Source organism: Schistocerca cancellata, chromosome 3 (genome assembly GCF_023864275.1).
Source record: "Schistocerca cancellata isolate TAMUIC-IGC-003103 chromosome 3, iqSchCanc2.1, whole genome shotgun sequence".
NCBI lineage: Eukaryota > Metazoa > Arthropoda > Insecta > Orthoptera > Acrididae > Schistocerca > Schistocerca cancellata.
In genome coordinates, this window is record NC_064628.1 from 765,762,506 (window position 1) to 765,780,953 (window position 18,448).

The following is an 18,448-nucleotide window of genomic DNA, read 5'->3' on the forward strand; positions in this document are numbered from 1 at the left end:
CTCCACAGATGATGAAGGGATTGAAGAAATATATGATGAGATAAAAGAAATCATTCAGATAGTGAGGGGAGGCGAAAATTTAATAGTCATGGGGGACTGGAATTCGATAGTATGAAAAGGATGAGAAGGAAAAGTAGTAGGTTAATATGAAATGGGGGTAAGGAATGAAAGCGGAAGCCGCCTTGTAGAATTTTGCACAGAGCTTAACTTAACCATAGCCAACACTTGGATTAAGAATCGTGGAAGAAGGTTGTATATGTTGAACAGGCCTGGAGACACTGGAAGGTTTCAGATAGATTATATAAAGGTAAAACAGAAATTTAGGAACCAGGTTTTAAATTGTAAGACATTTACAGGGGCAGATGTGGACTCTTGACTACAACTTATTGGTTATGAACTGTAGATTAAAACTGAAGAAACTGCAAAAAGGTACAAATTTAAGATGGGACCTGGATAAACTGAAAGAACCAGAGGTTCTAGATAGTTTCAGAGGGAGCAACTGACAAGAACAGGGGAAAGGAACACAGTAGAAGAAGAATGGGTAGCTTTGAGAGATGAAATAGTGGAGGCAGCAGAGAACCAAGTAGGTAAAAAGACGAGGGATAGTAGAAATCCCCAAAAATAAGATGAACAGAAGTGCAGAACGGCTAAGCAAATGTAAGGATGTAGAGGCATATATCACTAGGGGGTACGATAGATACTGCCTACAGGAAAATTAAAGAGACATTTGGAGAAAAGAGGACCAATTGTATGAATATCAAGAGCTCAGATGGAAAACCAGGTCTAAGCAAAGAAGAGAAAGCAGAGAAGTGGAAGGAGTATATAGAGTGTCTATAAAAGGGTGATGTAATGCAGGGGAACATTATGGAAATTGGAAGAGGATGTAGATGAAGATGAAATGGGAGACAGGATACTGCAAGACAAGTTTGACAGAGCACTGAAAGACATGAGTTGAAACAAGGCCCCAGGAGTAGACAACATTCCATTAGAACTAGTGATAGCCTTGAGAGAGCCAGCCCTGACAAAACTCTACCATCTGGTGAGCGAGATGTATGAAACAGGTGAAATACCCTCAAACTTCAAGAAGAATATAATAATCCCAATCACAAAGAGAGCAGCTGTTGACACATGTGAAAATTACCAAACTATCAGCTCAATTAAGTCAGTGCTGCAAAATACTAACACAAATTCTTTACAGACAAATGGAAAAACATGTAGTAGCTGACCTTGGAGAAGATCAGTTTGGATTCTGTAGAAATGTTGGAACACATGAGGCAATACTGATAGTGCGACTAATCTTAGAAAATAGATTAAGGAAAGGCAACCTACATTTCTAGCATTTGTAGACTTAGAGAAAGCTTTTGACAATGTTGACTGGAATACTCTCTTTCAAATTCTGAAGGTGGCAGGAGTCAAATATAGGGAACGAAAGGCTATTTACATTTTGTACAGGAACCAGATGGCAGTTGTAAGAGTCGAGGGGCATGAAAGGAAAGCAGGGGTTGGGAAGGGAGTGAGACACAGTTGTAGCCTATCCCCAATATTATTCAATCCGTATATTGAGCAAGCAGTAGGGAACAAAAGAAAAATTTGGAGTAGGAATTAAAATCCATGGAGAAGAAATAAAAACTTTGAAGTTTGTCGATGATATTGTAATTATGTCAGAGACAGCAAGGGACCTGGAAGAGCAGTTGAACGGAATGGACCGTGTCTTGAAAGGAGGATATAACATAAACATCAACAAATGCAAAACAAAAATCATGGAATGTAGTAGAATTAAATCATGTGACGCTGAGGGAATTAGATTAGGAAATAAGACACTTAAAGTAGTAGATGAGTTTTACTATTTGGGTAACAAAATAATCGATGATGGTCAAAGTAGAGAGGATATAAAATGCAGACTGGCGATGGCAAGGAAAGCATTTCTGAAGAAGAGAAATTTGTTAACATCGAGTACAGATTTAAGTGTGAGGAAGTCTTTTCTGAAAGTATTTGTGTGGACTGTAGCCATGTGTGGAAGTGCAACATGGATGATAAAATAGTTTAGACGAGAAGAGAATAGAAGCTTTTGAAATGTGGTGCTACAGTAGAATGCTGAAGATTAGATGGGTAGATCACATAACTAATGAGGAGGTACTGAATAGAATTGGGGAGAAGAGGAATTTGTGGCACAACTTGACTAGAAGAAGGGATCGGTTGGTAGGACATGTTTTGAGGCATCAAGGGATCATGAATTTAGTATTGGAGGGCAACGTGGAGGGTAAAAATCATACAGGGAGACCAAGAGATGAATGCATTAAGCAAATTCAGAAGGATGTAAGTTGCAGTAGGTACTTGGAGATGAAGAAGCTTGCACTGGACAGGGTAGCACGGAGAGCTGCATCAAACCAGTCTCTGGACTGAAGACCACAACAACAACCATTATTATTATTATTATTATTTCTTTCTTTTCTCAGACGTTATGTATGGTCAAAAATGGAAAGTGACGCGGACCTTGATCAAGCGTGACTTCCTTTTAACTGTACGGTATATGTTATACTGCATTTAGGAACTTTCAGGTAATTGAACATGAATCAATAATTACGGATTTATGTAGTTGTATATATAAGTTTGGATGTAGCTGTATTGCATTGATGTACTGGTGGATATTGTGTGGTATGACTCCTGTAGTTGATAGTATAATTGGTATAATGTCAACTTTATCCTGATGCAACATGTCCTTGACTTCCTCAGCCAGTTGGATGTATTTTTCAATTTTTTCTCCTGTTTTCTTTTGTATATTTGTTGTATTGGGTATGGATATTTCAATTAGTTGTGTTAATTTCTTCTTTTTATTGGCGAGTATGATGTCAGGTTTGTTATGTGGTGTTGTTTTATCTGTTATAATGATTCTGTTCCAGTATAATTTGTATTCATCATTCTCCAGTACATTTTGTGGTGCATACTTGTATGTGGGAACGTGTTGTTTTATAAGTTTATGTTGTAAGGCAAGCTGTTGATGTATTATTTTTGCTACATTGTCATGTCTTCTGGGGTATTCTGTATTTGCTAGTATTGTACATCCGCTTGTGATGTGATCTACTGTTTCTATTTATTGTTTGCAAAGTCTGCATTTATCTGTCGTGGTATTGGGATCTTTAATAAAATGCTTGCTGTAATATCTGGTGTTTATTGTTTGATCCTGTATTGCAATCATGAATCCTTCCATCTCACTGTATATATTGCCTTTTCTTAGCCATGTGTTGGATGCGTCTTGATCGATGTGTGGCTGTGTTACATGATACGGGTGCTTGCCATGTAGTGTTTTCTTTTTCCAATTTACTTTCTTCGTATCTGTTGATGTTATGTGATCTAAAGTGTTGTAGAAGTGGTTATGAAATTGCAGTGGTGTAGCTGATGTATTTATATGAGTGATTGCTTTGTGTATTTTGCTAGTTTCTGCTCGTTCTAGAAAGAATTTTCTTAAATTGTCTACCTGTCCATAATGTAGGTTTTTTATGTTGATAAATCCCCTTCCTCCTTCCTTTCTGCTTAATCTGTTGCTGAATGTATGTGATGTATTCTATATTTGTGGCATTGTGATCGTGTAAGTGTATTGAGTGCTTCTAGGTCTGTGTTACTCCATTTCACTACTCCAAATGAGTTGGTCAATAGTGGTATAGCATAAGTATTTATAGCTTTTGTCTTGTTTCTTGCTGTCAATTCTGTTTTCAGTATTTTTGTTAGTCTTTGTCTATATTTTTCTTTTAGTTCTTCTTTAATATTTGTATTATCTATTCCTATTTTTTGTCTGTATCCTAGATATTTATAGGCATCTGTTTTTTCTATCGCTTCTATGCAGTCGCTGTGGTTATCCAATATGTAATCTTCTTGTTTAGTGTGTTTTCCCTTGACTATGCTATTTTCCTTACATTTGTCTGTTCCAAAAGCCATATTTATATCATTGCTGAATACTTCTGTTATCTTTAGTAATTGGTTGAGTTGTTGGTTTGTTGCTGCCAGTAGTTTTAGATCATCCATGTATGGCAAATGTGATTTTGTGTGGGTATGTTCCAGTAATATTGTATCCATAATTTGTATTATTTAGCATGTAACAAATGTCTGCTTGTGTCTGTGTATATGCGGATGGATATGTGTGTGTGTGTGTGCGCGCGCGAGTGTATACTACCTGTCCTTTTTTCCCCCTAAGGTAAGTCTTTCCGCTCCCGGGATTGGCATGACTCCTTACCCTCTCCCTTAAAACCCAAATCCTTTCGTCTTTCCCTCTCCTTCCCTCTTTCCTGACGAGGCAACCGTTGGTTGCAAAAGCTAGAATTTTGTGTGTATATTTGTGTGTCTATCGACCTGCCAGCGCTTTTGTTTGGTAAGTGTCATCATCTTTCTTTTTAGATATATGTTAAATAATTTAGTTAGATGTGAATGTGTTGAGGTGAACTTCTTTAGCCAGAAATTTGCTATTTTATCTTTTCCAGAGGCTTGCCAATTGTGAGTAGAATTAATTGCTTGGGTGACTTCATGCTGCAAAATTATCACTTCAGGCATTTGTGGTATCATCTTGTATGTGTCTGTTTCTGCTTGTATCCACCATGCATGCCTGTTACGTTGTACCGGGTTTGACCATATGTTGCTCCAGAAGTGTTCCATGTCTGTTATGTTTGGTGGATTGTCTATTTTAATGTGTGTGGTATCTATTGTCTGGTAAAATTTCTTTTGGTTTGTGTTGAATGTTTGGTTCTGTTTCCTTCTATTTTCACTTTTTTTGTATCTTCTAAGTCGTTTGGCCAATGCTTGTAATTTCTGCTCTTTTCATCTAATTGCTCTATCACTTCTTTTTGTGAGATTTTACCTAACCTTTTTCTGATATTTCATTTCTTATAAATTGTGTTAGCTGTCCGATGTCTTTTCTCAGTTTTTCTGTTCAGATCCGTAGCCTGTGTTGCCATGCTGGTTTTGTGGGTTTCTTCTGTGTGTTGGTTGGTTCTGATCTCTGCCTAGTGTGTATATTTAGTGTAGTGAGTGCTCCTATATAAACCAGTAGTTGTAACTCTTCCATAGTTGTATTTTCATTTATTTTGTTGTGTATGATTGTGTTGATACTTGTTATTGTTGTTTTGACTTGTGGGTTATTTGATGGTCTATGCAAGAATGGTCTAATGTCTGTATTTGTGTCTTTGTATTCTATATACGTCAGCTGAAATTTTTCTTTCTATTTGTGCTTGTTCTGGTGGCTGTCTTAAGATTTCGTTTTCCTCTGATTGTTTAATTGATGCGTGTTGTTCTTTGTTTGTTTGCTCTGGGATGTTGGAGTCCATTACTGTATTTTCTTCTTCTTCTGATTGCACATTATTTTGTTCCAGTATTTGTTGTACTTGTTGTTTGATGTTTTCTAATTCTGACTGGGGTATCCTGTTATTTTTTATTATTACACGGATCTGATCAGCTAGTCGTCGTTCTGTTAAAAATTTTAATTCTGGGTATCTGGTAATAAATGTTGTGTATACTTGTGATCTGTATCCAGTTGTGTTGGTTCCTAGGTTTGTTGCTTGGTAATAACAGAACATGAGGTGTCGATTAACTTCATCTGACCATCTCATCCTCTGTCTTTGTTTTCCTTCTAGGGTGGTTGCAGGAAGCATATCCTGCAAAACACCTCTATTTGGATTTAAATCATTTTTCAGTTGGCTAGCAGTGTCGTTACCATTTTCGGCGGGCATAGGGTTCAAGCGTCGTCCCCAACCATGACAGCGCTTGTCCGAGGCTTCTTTAGTTCTGTCCTGAACCAACTAATCACACTAAAAGGGGGGTTAGCCCTATTAGTGGTTTGTTCTTTTCGACGCCTTTTATGACTGTCAGAACATACCGGAGGCCTATTCTTTTCCCGGGCCTCCACAGTATTATTATTATTATTATTATTATTGCATTGTATTTTCAAGGAACAATTGCTGCATTTAATACTAAAACCTGAAGTTTAGAGGAATAAGTTTAAGTAAGTGGTTAAAACAGTAAAAGATATGGAAGTCCACATTTTCATCATAATGACATAAATAAATAAATTTGAATTTTATCATCATGATTCAAATTAGAATACAAAATGACTATCTTCATGACATGTTTAAGTGAATGCTTAACAATGTAAAATAAATGAGTGTGCACATTTTCATGCTAATGAAATAAACAAATTTACATTTTATAATCATAATTCAAGTTCAAAGACAAGTCTTTGTCTTTGTAACTGAATATTACATTTTCTCTTCAAGAATGGTTTGCTCTACTGTTACACTCAAGGATGCCTTATAACTCTAAAGAATTAATTCTTTTTATATATTTCTAATTTTCTTTTCAATACCCGTACATTATTAAATTCCTTTTTTATATAGATGGGAAGCTTTGATACCTGACTCAGTAACTTTCCTGTATAATTTCTAAGAGTTGCAGAATCTCGGTGGAATTTTTTCACGCCTTATATCATGGTTGTGAATATCACAATTTTTCTGAATTAATTTCCTGTTGTTTGCTACAAACATCATCAGTGAATACATATAATCTGTAATAGTAAATAACATGAGAGTCTTCCAGAGATCCCTACATAATGTTCTGTTAGAGACCACGTACATTAATTTCACTGATTGTTTCTGATGTCTGAAGATTTTTTCAACTCCTCCAGCATTTCCCCAGCAGACTATATCATAGGAGAGTACAGAATGGACTGAATGAGACAAAGTGAGATATGGCTCTTAGTGTGAATCACGCTGAACTACATTTCTTGACCAGATGATTAATTTGCTCTTTCTACCTTAGCTGACTATCGCTATGCCTAGGAATTACGAGGGTAAGCCCAAAAGTAAGGTCTCCTATTTTTTTTATAAGTAGATAGACCTGTTTATTTCTGCAATGGTTTACATCAGTTTACTGCTTTAACATTTACCTATTTTTCAACATAATCAACATTTCTGTTGGCGCATTTTTGTAGACGCTGTGGCAGTTTTTGTTTGCCTATATCACACCAGCTTCCACCATGCTGTTCGGGAAGTTATGAACCTCTTCTTTCACCTCGTCATTGGAGCTGAATCGCTTTCCGGTCAAATGTTCTTTTAACCTAGGGAATAGGTGATAGTCACTGGGCGCTAAGTCATGACTGTAGGGACGGTGGGTGATTACGCTCCACTGAAACTGTTGTAGGAGAGCAAGGGTTTGCCGAGTGATGTGTGGGCGAGCATTGTCATGAAGAATATGTACGCACTTGCTCAACATACCTCTTCTCCAGTTCTGAATTGCCCGTTTGAGTTTTTTCATTGTCTCACAGTACCTGTCAGCATTAACTGCGGTCCCAGTGATTCAGCTCCAACGACGAGGTGAAGGAAGAGGTTCATAACTTTCTGAACAGCATGGCTGCGAGCTAGTATGACATGGGCAAACAAAAACTGCCACAGCGTCTACAAAAATGCATCAACAGAAATGGTGATTGTGTCGAAAAATAGCTGAGTGTTCAAGCTGTAAACTGATGTAAACCATTATAGAAATAAACAGGTCTATGTACTTATAAAAAAAATAGTAGATGGGATTTATCCTTGTATATGCATGGTTTCATAAATTTTCTTGTTGTTAATATCCAGTTCAGGAAGTTGAAGTATTTTTATTTGCTGTCTGAAACTGTATCACATTAATTTTTTAAAAAAATATGGTTAGGCTATTGTCTCTGAACTATTTGTGTATATTGTTAGTGATTGTCAGAGCCATATCCCGCAGCATGCTTGTATCATCATCAAACATGATAATTTCTGCTCTGTCATTAATTGTAATTGGTAGATCATTAATGCAAACCAAGAAAATCAGTGGCCCAAGGATTAAGTCCTGGGAGATTTTGTGTTTTACATTTTCCCAGTCTGAACTGGGGAATTACTTTTACACCTGGCTCTAAAAGACAACTTTGTTTGATGTTATATAAGTGAGATTCTAGCCAGGTCGAAGGTTTGTTTTTGATGCCATAGTGTGGAACCTTTTTTAGCAAGATGATACGATTTACAAAGTCAAATGCCTTAGCAAGAACACAAAAGATACCTCCTAAAATTTAGTTCACTTAGAATTTCATCTGTTAGGCAAAATATTGCTCTCAGTGTGGAAAAACCCTTACAAAAGCCAAACTGTTTATGTGTCAGTGAGCCATTGGTGTATAGTGTGGCTACAAATCCTCTCAGATACTATTCTCTTAAATAGCTTTGAGAACACTGATAGCGGAGAGATGGGATGATAGTGGATATTACATTCCTCACTCCACTTTTTGCTCTCAGTGTGGAAAAACCCTTACAAAAGCCAAACTGTTTATGTGTCAGTGAGCCATTGGTGTATAGTGTGGCTACAAATCCTCTCAGATACTATTCTCTTAAATAGCTTTGAGAACACTGATAGCGGAGAGATGGGATGATAGTGGATATTACATTCCTCACTCCACTTTTGTCGATTAGCATCACTATAACATGTTTTAGTCTATCCACGAATACCTCAGTTTTCAGTTATTGGTTATACCAATAGCACAATATTTGACTTACCAATTCTGCACATGATTTTAAAATCCTGCTTTACACACCATCATATCAAGAGAACTCAGAGCTTTTAAGTAACTTTATTATTATTATTATTATTATTTTCAATTTCTTTAGGAGTTGTGCTTTTGAATGAAGTCCACATTTGGTGTGATTTGTATGTGATTAAGTAGCTCTATGGCTTCTTTGGGAGATTGTTTATTATGGTTCCTGTGTTTTCAGCTATGGTCAGAAAAAATTTCTTGAATTCTAAGGCTGCAATGGTTCGATTATTCTTGTTTGTACAATTACCAGAGAACTGTGGTACCTCACCTTGTTCTGATTTTATGTTCCTATTTGTCTCATTTTCTATGAAGTTCTATATTGGGATATAGTTCTTATTTTATTGTCTGACTTGCTAATTTTCTGGGCATAATTCATGTGTTTGGCCTTCCCAATTGTGTAATCAGGAAGGCCAAACACATGCATTATGCACAGAAAATTACCTCCCTCTTTTTGGCATATATTTCAATGCCAGTTGTTAAACAACATTTCATTTCACTGTAGGTTGGTTTGATTTTAATGTGTCTTTGGGGAGAAGCAGGCTTTAAAATGTGTGAGAAATAGAGTCCAGGAATTAACTGAATTTCTCATTTACTGTGTGTGTGTCCACTATACATCCTCACTTTGTTTATGATGAAAACAACTTCTAAACAAGCTAGCATATTCAGTATTTATTGTTCTAACACGTTTAACTTGGATGTGACCATTTCCTGTTTTTCTGCTGTCACATTTAACCATAATGATCAGCATACCATCTATTGCAGCCAGAGTTTTTACTTCACTGTAATTTACGGGGGCCAGGAACAGATTATGAATCATGGTCTTGCAGTGTCCATATACTGAAGGAAGGAAAGAGGACTTGGTTTAACGTCCTATTGACATTGAGGTCATCAGAGATGGAGCACAAAATCAGATTGTGTCAAGGATGGGGAAGGAGATTAGCTGTGTCCTTTCAAACGAACCATTCCAGCATTTGCTTGGAGTTAATTTAGGGAAATAACGGAAAAACTAAATATGGATGGCTGGGTGCGGCTATGAACCATCGTCCTCCTGAATGCCAGTCTATTGTGCTAACCACAGTGCAACCTCGTTCGGTCTATGTCCATATACTCTTTTCGGGAATGAGATGATAGGGAGTACCTTGAAAGTACACAATAATGATTCTAACTGTTTATAAGTGTAATCATTTGAAAGAAAATTAATGTTAAAACCAGCACATAGTACACTGAAGTGCGTGCATATTCAAATACAGAGATATGTAAACAGGCAGAATATGGCACAGTGCTCGGCAATGGCTATATAAGACAGCAAGTGTCTGGTGCAAATGTTAGATTGGTCATTGCTGCTACAATGGCAGATTACCAAGATTTAAGTGAGTTACAACATGGTGTTATAGTTGGCACATGAGCAATGGGACACAGCATCTCTTAGGTGTTGATGAAGTGGGGATTTTCCCATACGACCATTTCAAGAGTACTGTGAGCATCAGGAATCTGGTAAAACATCAAATCTCTGACATTGCTGTGGCCAGAAAAAGATTCTGCAAGAATGGGCCCAACAACGACTGAAGAGAATCGTTCAGTGTGCCAGAAGTGCCACCCTTCCACAACGTGCTACAGATTTCAATGTCGGGTCATCAGCAAGTGTCAGCATGCGGACCATTCAATGAAACATCATTGATATGGGTTTTCAGAGCCGAAGGCCCACTTGTGAGCCTTTGATGGCTGCGCGACACAAAGCTTTATGCCTCGCCTGGGCCTGTCAAAACCGACAATCGACTGGTGGTGATTTGAAACATATTGCCTGGTTGGATGAGTCTCGTTTCTAATTGTATCGAGCTGATGGATGTATATGGGATTGGAGACAACCTCAACAATCCATGGACCCTGCATGTCAGCAGGGGACTGTTCAAGCTGGTGGAGGCTCTGTAATGGTGTGAGGTGTGTGTAGTTGGAGTGATATGGGACCCTTGTACGTATAGATACAACTCTGATAAGTGACACACGCGTAAACATCCTGTCCGATCATCTGCATCCATTCATGTCAATTGTGCACTCCAACAGATTTCGGCAATTCCAGCAGGACAATGGGACACTCCACACGTCCAGAATTGCTACAGAGTGGCTCCAGAAACACTCTTCTGAGTTTAAACCTTCTGCTGGCCACCAAACTCCCCAGACGTGAACATTACTGAGCATATCTGGGATGCCTTGCAATGTGCTGTTCACAAGAGATCTCCACCCTCTTGTACTCTTATGGATTTATGGACAGCACTACAGTACTCACGGTGTCAGTTCCCTCCAGCACTAATTCAGGCATTAGTCGAGTCCACCCCACATGGTGTTGCGGCACTTCTGTATGCTCATGGGGGGCCCTACATGATTTAGGCAGGTGTACCTGTTTTTTTGGCTCTTTAGTGTATAATGTTTCTGATATTCCTATACAATTTTATAAGAACTGAGTGTAGCTGACAAAGGAACTTTTGAATGTTTTCCACATGTGCTCGATAAACTGTTGTTATTATGAGGGACTGAGTTTAGAGTTCCAATCTGACAGCACAGCATTCAAAATGTTGTTCAATACAGTATTTTTATGACTTGTGACCTAAGGGTACTGTGCATGTAAATTGCCACCACACCATGTCTTAAGTTGGTACTACAGCAGTAAAAACAGATTCTGTAACTACTGAAATGCATCTGGTTAACATCTGTTGTTTTCAGATGACGTTCAGTTAAGCAAGGGGCATCAGCAATTGTTTCATCTGTGTCACCTGTTCTTCTAGAAAAACAGCAGTTCTTCTTTTTTATTTAAAATACTTCTTAAGGTTACATTTGACACGAGCTATATTATTATCAAAAAGTGCAAGTTGTTATGTGTAGTTTCATTATGGTATTATCCTCTGCTAAACAGAACAATGAAATTTAATGTAAGACATGACTGTTATTGGATATACATAAAAATAAAATTAACTTTATTTTTAAAATTAGTATCCAAGGACAACTGCCAAAACATATTTGTGGATAAAACATGACAGTTTTCTTTCCCATGTGCTGAGCAACAAGTTGTCCAATAGGATGCTGAGTGAGGTGTTCGTATCAGTCTTGCTGAGACCATCATTTGGATGTGGTAATGGAGAGCATCATTAGCTATTATCCTAATGGAGAAATTTACAAAGTACTGACATCCGAGCTGATAATACAGATTTGCTCACAGATGGCTCTTCTCTTGGCTACCTACTGTCAATGGTCTATCGGGACACACTTTAATAAGCTGACTCACAAAATGTATCTTTCTGTCAAAGGTAGGATCAGAAATTTGATCATTTGAATAAGGACATCACAACGTGTTCTTAACACTTCCATTCCGTACAACTACTTGTCATTTCATAAGCCTGTTGGAATACAAATCCAGGATGTTCCACCAGTGTAAACAGTTGTTTGGTCTGTCTTTGTTTCTTCAGACTAAAATAAATGCACTGTGAATTTAAAAAATTACAGCTACATTCTAAGTGTACATGAGGATAGGACTGTGATCACCTCACAAATTACATTTTTAATAGTGTCTCACACTAGGCATAAGAAATTTATATTCTTGCATAATCCATGCAGTTGGAATGCCTTCTTGGAAAGTTTATTCAGTTCATCAATATTTGCAGCTGAATAAAAAGATAAAACCACATTGGTTGTAGCAAGCTGACGAAACATTTGCATATATGAGAAAGCAGTGGACAATCATAAAGCTCCCTATGCCACAAATGTTTAAGTTTACTAGTGGAATGGCTGTTATTAAAATGAGATGATGTTTCATGCAATTCAGGAGTTATGTGGGCAGAAGGGCTTGGTACTTTAGTTTTCACAGCAATTATGTAATCTAAAAGGCCACTGCATTAAAATTCTCTCTGAAAGGAGGGATTCCATCAGATGAGATGAAAAATCATTTGCGAAATGGATGGATTCGTTACACGATATCAGTGTTACAAAAAATCACACAGGTTTATTTGTAACAAATTCCTTCAGTACCTATGCTAGAATTTTTTAATGCATGTGACAGATACATTTGTATAAAGCAGTTCTCCACAGAGCTTCATGAAAACCATATTTCTATTTTAAGATTAACTATCAGTACTACACAATGCAACACATTAACAAAAAGATTCCTAAGTTTCTTACATTATTGGGAAATGTACATGTACATTACATTAGAGAGACACCTGAATGAACTGAATAGATCTTTGCTCTGGCGAAACAAGACGAGAAACTTACATTACACTAAGTTGTTTCTAGTCATCTTCGTTCACAATTTTTCTGGATATGCACTTATGTTGGTCACTGCTTTGGGAAAGTCTGAAACTGAATTTTCAAATCAAATATTGAGCGAAAGAAAATAATTCATGTTTGGAATTTTGGTCACAGCTTAATGTCAGGAACATTTTACAACACTGGCCAACAAGCAGTCGTGCAAGAGGTAATGTCATTTCAATTGAAATCTGAAAATAGTTTATTGGCATTTGCATCAACTAAGGTAATGACTACTGGTATCCTAGCAGACAGTGACAGAAAGCCGTCAGCATCAGGCCAGCAATGTATGTAATGCTACCACTTTTGCAAGCACTGTCGTCCTCTCTCACTCACACGACAGTCATGTTAGTGGCATTATATCCAATGCACCAATGATATTCAAGGAAATAAAAATTAAAAACCACATCGATTGTATATTACCATCAACATCCATCCTATTTTGATGCCCTCACCATAACTCACAATTTCTTGATAGCTATCTATCATTTCATAACAGGGATGACTAGTGCATAAGTGATCTACTAGAACACCGAAAGTGGCCCTGATGGTGAAAATCAATAATGTACAGCCATTGTTGGAACTTAATGCAATGAGAGCTAAATTGTAGAAAGCCAAAGCGTATTTCAATGAAGTCATATACCAAAATTATACCACCATTATACTGATGAAAACTTGCAACAATAGTTGCATTTATATGATCACAAGTCAGTCAGAACTGGAGTAGTGCCACTGCTGGAATGAATGTTCTCATGACTGCACCTGGACCACTTTTACAGCTGTCATGGGCTATGCAGTAGAGAGTGTGATTTTATTAACTTTTATCCATTTAGTTCCAACACTAAACAGAAACTAATGTCATGGAGAAGTATTGCTCATTTAATCAATTTAGCCTTCAATCTTTTAGTGTTATAACTGAAATGGACAACTGTGCAACCTCTGTTATATTTAGAATGTTGTTAACAGAATAGTCACTGATCTGATCAATTAAAGACAGGTTTCTTAGAAAATGTAGCTTTGAGAGAAATGTAACAACTCCTTCAATATCAGAGAGAGAGAGAGAGAGAGAGAGAGAGAGAGAGAGAGAGAGAGAGAGAGAGAGCTATCTGGAAAATAACCTCAAAGCTCTTAAATCAGCTGACAAATTAATTGCACATACATACACTCTTTGCAAACCACTTTGAAGTGTATCGCAGAGGGTACCTAGTCGGTACCTCATATTGGCATCTTTTCTCGTCCCCAATGCATATGGAGCATGAGAAGAGTGATTGTTTATATGCCTCTGAGCATTCTGTAATTAGTTAACATGGCAAATATGAACATTGTCTAGCCTTGTCTTCACAGTCCTTACAGAAATGATATGTAGGGGGATGAAGAATATCCTTATATTCTTCACTTAATACTGGTTCTTGAAATTATTTAAGTAATGTTTCATAGGATAATTTGCATTTGCTTTCAAGAGTCTGCCAAGTCACATTTTTCAACATTTCCAAGACACTCTCCCGTTAGTGGAACAAATCTGACTATTTCTGTTACATTTCTTTGTACACATTCAATACCTCATTAATCCTATGTTTAAGGCAAACTGCCAATCTCTGAACTGTGTTGAAATCTTAGCAAGATGTAACTGACTATTTCTGCAGCTTTTTCAGACAGTACTCCATTACGGATAACTGCACCATCTATTAAAAGTATTAGTTTGCTATTAATATTGTCTGCCAAGTCATTAAAAATACAACATGAACAACAAGAGTCCCAACATACTTTGATGAGTGACACCTGCATTTACTTCTGTAAATGGTGATGACGACGATGTTTGGGTTTTGGGGCGCTCAACTGCGCGGTTATCAGCGACCGTTCTATCAATGGTTCTCCATACAAGATAACAAGCTGCATCCTGCCTACCAAGCAGTCCTCAACCCTGTCATAAAATCTGTTAAATGTAATCATACTTTTGTGAATAATCATTAGTGTGGCACCAAGTCTAATGCTTTTTGAAAGTCAAGGAATACTGCATCTATCTGGTTTTGTTGATTCAGTGTGTCATATGAGAAAGCACAAGTTAAGTTTCACAAGATCGATGTTCTCGGAATCCGTGCTGGTTAGAATGGAGAAGGTCACTCTGTTCAAGATACCTTATAACCTCTGGATAAAATTCTGTCACCAAAGATCATAGTCACCCATGAGAGTATCTGGAAACTCTGACAGAGGGTAAGTGCAGGGAATAAAGCCACCTCTTCAGATATGTTGCATTTGAACTAGCAACAATTTTTATGTTTGCTAGGCAGTGTATCACAGAATACTGTAATGTAATAACCCTGGACAATGGACCTACAGTTCAATGTTAAAGAAATAATTTCACTGACACACAAAACCACTGATCATATTTAACTGATATGCACCACAAATTTCATTATGAGTGCCAACAGGTTTTAGTCCCCCCCCCCCCCTCCAATTAAAAAACTATTACAGAATAATTCACATTGAAACAATCACAATTAAGAAAAATGCAGGAATATGAGAAGTGGCAGGACCTCCCCATTATCACAGCTCCAAGTGCACTGAACTACAGTGAGAGTTAACGTAGTGATTGTTTTGCCTGCGCCCTCCTCCTCCTCCTCCTCCTCCTCCTCCTCCCAATTTCTCATTAAATCCTAAAAAGGATACATAAAATATCCAAAACTATGCATCTCCTTCAGTAGTACTTTAACAATATTGCTGAAGGAATGCTTCAAATGATGAAACAGCTCACATCCTGAACATGTAGAGTTTTAGAGAAGACGAAGAAGCCATAGTTATGAAATTTTAACATAATAAACTGAAAGCATCTATATAGAATGGAATGTTTGAAGGTCATCTTAGCATGGCAAATAATGAGTGCATAAATATGACTCCAAAAGAAAGAAAGAGAAAAAGAAAATTGGAGGGGGGGGGGGGGGGAAGAGGGAGGGAGGGATGATAAATATTGATATTGACTTACAACAGAGTGGCAAGGGAAATTAAAAGAGTGACCTCACTATGAAGTGTTCTGATCCTCAAGCTACATGATATTTACGTGCACATAATGTTTCTCAGCCTCTAAAATGGCCGGAAATTAAAAGGAGGTGTACAACAAAGGGTTCCAAATAAACTAAACTAAAGTGTACACTATAAACAGTAAATACATATAAGTAGTGCACTGGTACCTATACAAATCTTTTCCTACTTTCAAATTACAGCCTCACTGAAAGTTGGGTATAAAATGCATGTTTGACCGTCAGTTGCTTTTCTATTCAAAACCCAAATATCGAGCAGTTTCAGTCACAGACCATCTTTACGGATTAGGGTTAAAACACATCACATATATCATTACTTAAATAATGGCAATGTCTCAGGTGCAGAGCATATCATGAATTCCAGTGTACAATACAGGACTTTTAAGAGCAAACATACTAATAACAACAGGATTGGGGAGAAGTTTGTGGCACAACTTGACTAGAAGAAGGGATCGGTTGGTAGGACATGTCCTGAGGCATCAAGGGATCACAAATTTAGCATTGGAGGACAGTGTGGAGGGTAAAAATCATAGAGGGAGACCATGAGATGAATACACTAAGCAGATTCAGAAGGATGTAGGTTGCAGTAGGTACTGGGAGATGAAGGAGCTTGCACAGGATAGATTAGCATGGAGAGCTGCATCAAACCAGTCTCAGGACTGAAGACCACAACAACAACAACAACTAATAACAAGCAGGTCAGTACTCTGTACCTGAAACCAGTTGATATTTGGGTTTTAAATAAAAAGGCAGCTAATGGTCAGACATGCATTTTATACATTATTTGACAGCTATTAATAGTCACCTTCCAAAAATGTTATTGAAAGTTGAAAGAAAAATAACTCGAGTGAGGTCAGTGGCTAACAGAAACAATAGAACTTACATATCCGTAACTAATCGTGCTGCATTGGTAGTTTTTTGGGTGTGGAGTGTAAGTTGCCAAGCACATTTTCAAGGCTCAGTGGTATTTATTATGGTGAAACTGGATGACATTACACTTTTGAGGCACTTAATCCATCACATACCAAATTTTTAACAGATAAGCTACAATTACACTCCATATAACTTGAAAGACAAGTCACAACCATCATCCTGAGCACAAATACCAAAAACTGTTAGACATAATAACTACTGCCTGAAAATTAAAGAAATGATATGAGCTTAGAAGAATGTTTTGCTACGACAAATCAAGTGAGAATGCAATCTGAAACCATTTCATTATGTTTCTGCTACTATTACACTACAATGGCATGAATCATTTGGAGTAGCACTTCACACACAAAGCACTGAGCTGTATATTTAATTCCCTAATGAACACAATGCTTCGTGGACTTCCGGATCCATACCTTTCAACAAACATTTTGATAAACACGTACTTCTTCCCCAGGTGCTGATACAGAACATTTAAGACATAAACATTCACCTTGACTCAATGCCTACTATGACAACAGACAATGAAGAATTTAGTGCTTAAAATTTTATTCAGGCATTACATGGATGAATGTAATGTAAATGGTTGAATGTGAAATACTTTTCATTTATATGATAGAGCAAAATTCATCAAATACAGAGTGTACATAAATTCCAGGAACACTTTCAATTCTTTATTGCACACGAACTAAACATTGTACAGATGTCATAAATATTGCATTTTGAAGAGAAACTCTGAAAGTTTCTTTAACAAACATTCGGTATGTGAACTACGAGTCTCACAGCAGACGTCAATACAGTAATCAAATTCTTGCCATACCCGTCCCAGCATGGCATCGTCGACTGTGGCAGTCGCTTCTCGTATTCTCTCCCGGAGCTCTGCTACATCACGTGGTAGAGGCAGTACATACACCAGATATTTAATGTGTCCCCCCCCCCAGAAAAAAAAGTCACACGGAGTGAGATCTGGTGATCGGGGAGGCCATTTCATGAAACAGCTGTCCCCTTTTGTAGCACGGCTGATCCATCAATGCGGCAGTTCCGTATTCAGGTACCCACAAACTTCACAATGCAAATGGGGTGGGCCCCATCCTGCTGAAAGATGAACGGAGAGTCTGATTGCATTTGAGGCATCAGCCATTGCTGCAACATGTCCAAGTAGGAATATCCAGTGACAGTGCTCTCGGCAAAGAAAAATGGCCCGTACAGTTTTCGACGTGACAAGGCACAAAAAACATTTACCTTTGGGAAATCACACTCAAATTCAATGCATTCCTGTGGATGCTTTGTACGCCAGATTCAACAGTTACACCAGTTTACTTTCCCATTAGTTTGAAAAGTGGTTTCATTGCTAAAAATTAAGCGATCAACAATGCCATCCCCATCATCCTCATTCAATTGTTGCAACCGTGAACAAAACTCAAAATGCTTGTCTTTGTCGTTGTCATTGAGCTTCTGCACTAGCTCCAATTTGAATGGCTTGATAGACAGTTTCTGCTTCCCACTTCCCACACTATCATTGGAGCCATTTCGAGTTCACGGGATGTATGATGCACTAATTTCTTTGGACTCCTTATGAAGGTGTCTCGTACGCACTCCACATTCA

At 37.7% G+C, this 18,448-nt stretch overlaps 1 protein-coding gene across 1 annotated transcript in view; it reads right to left on the reverse strand.

Moving 5' to 3' along the window:
- LOC126175797 (uncharacterized) overlaps positions 1 to 18,448 on the reverse strand; it is a 93,098-nt gene that overhangs the window by 40,421 nt on the left and 34,229 nt on the right. The window lies entirely within an intron of this gene.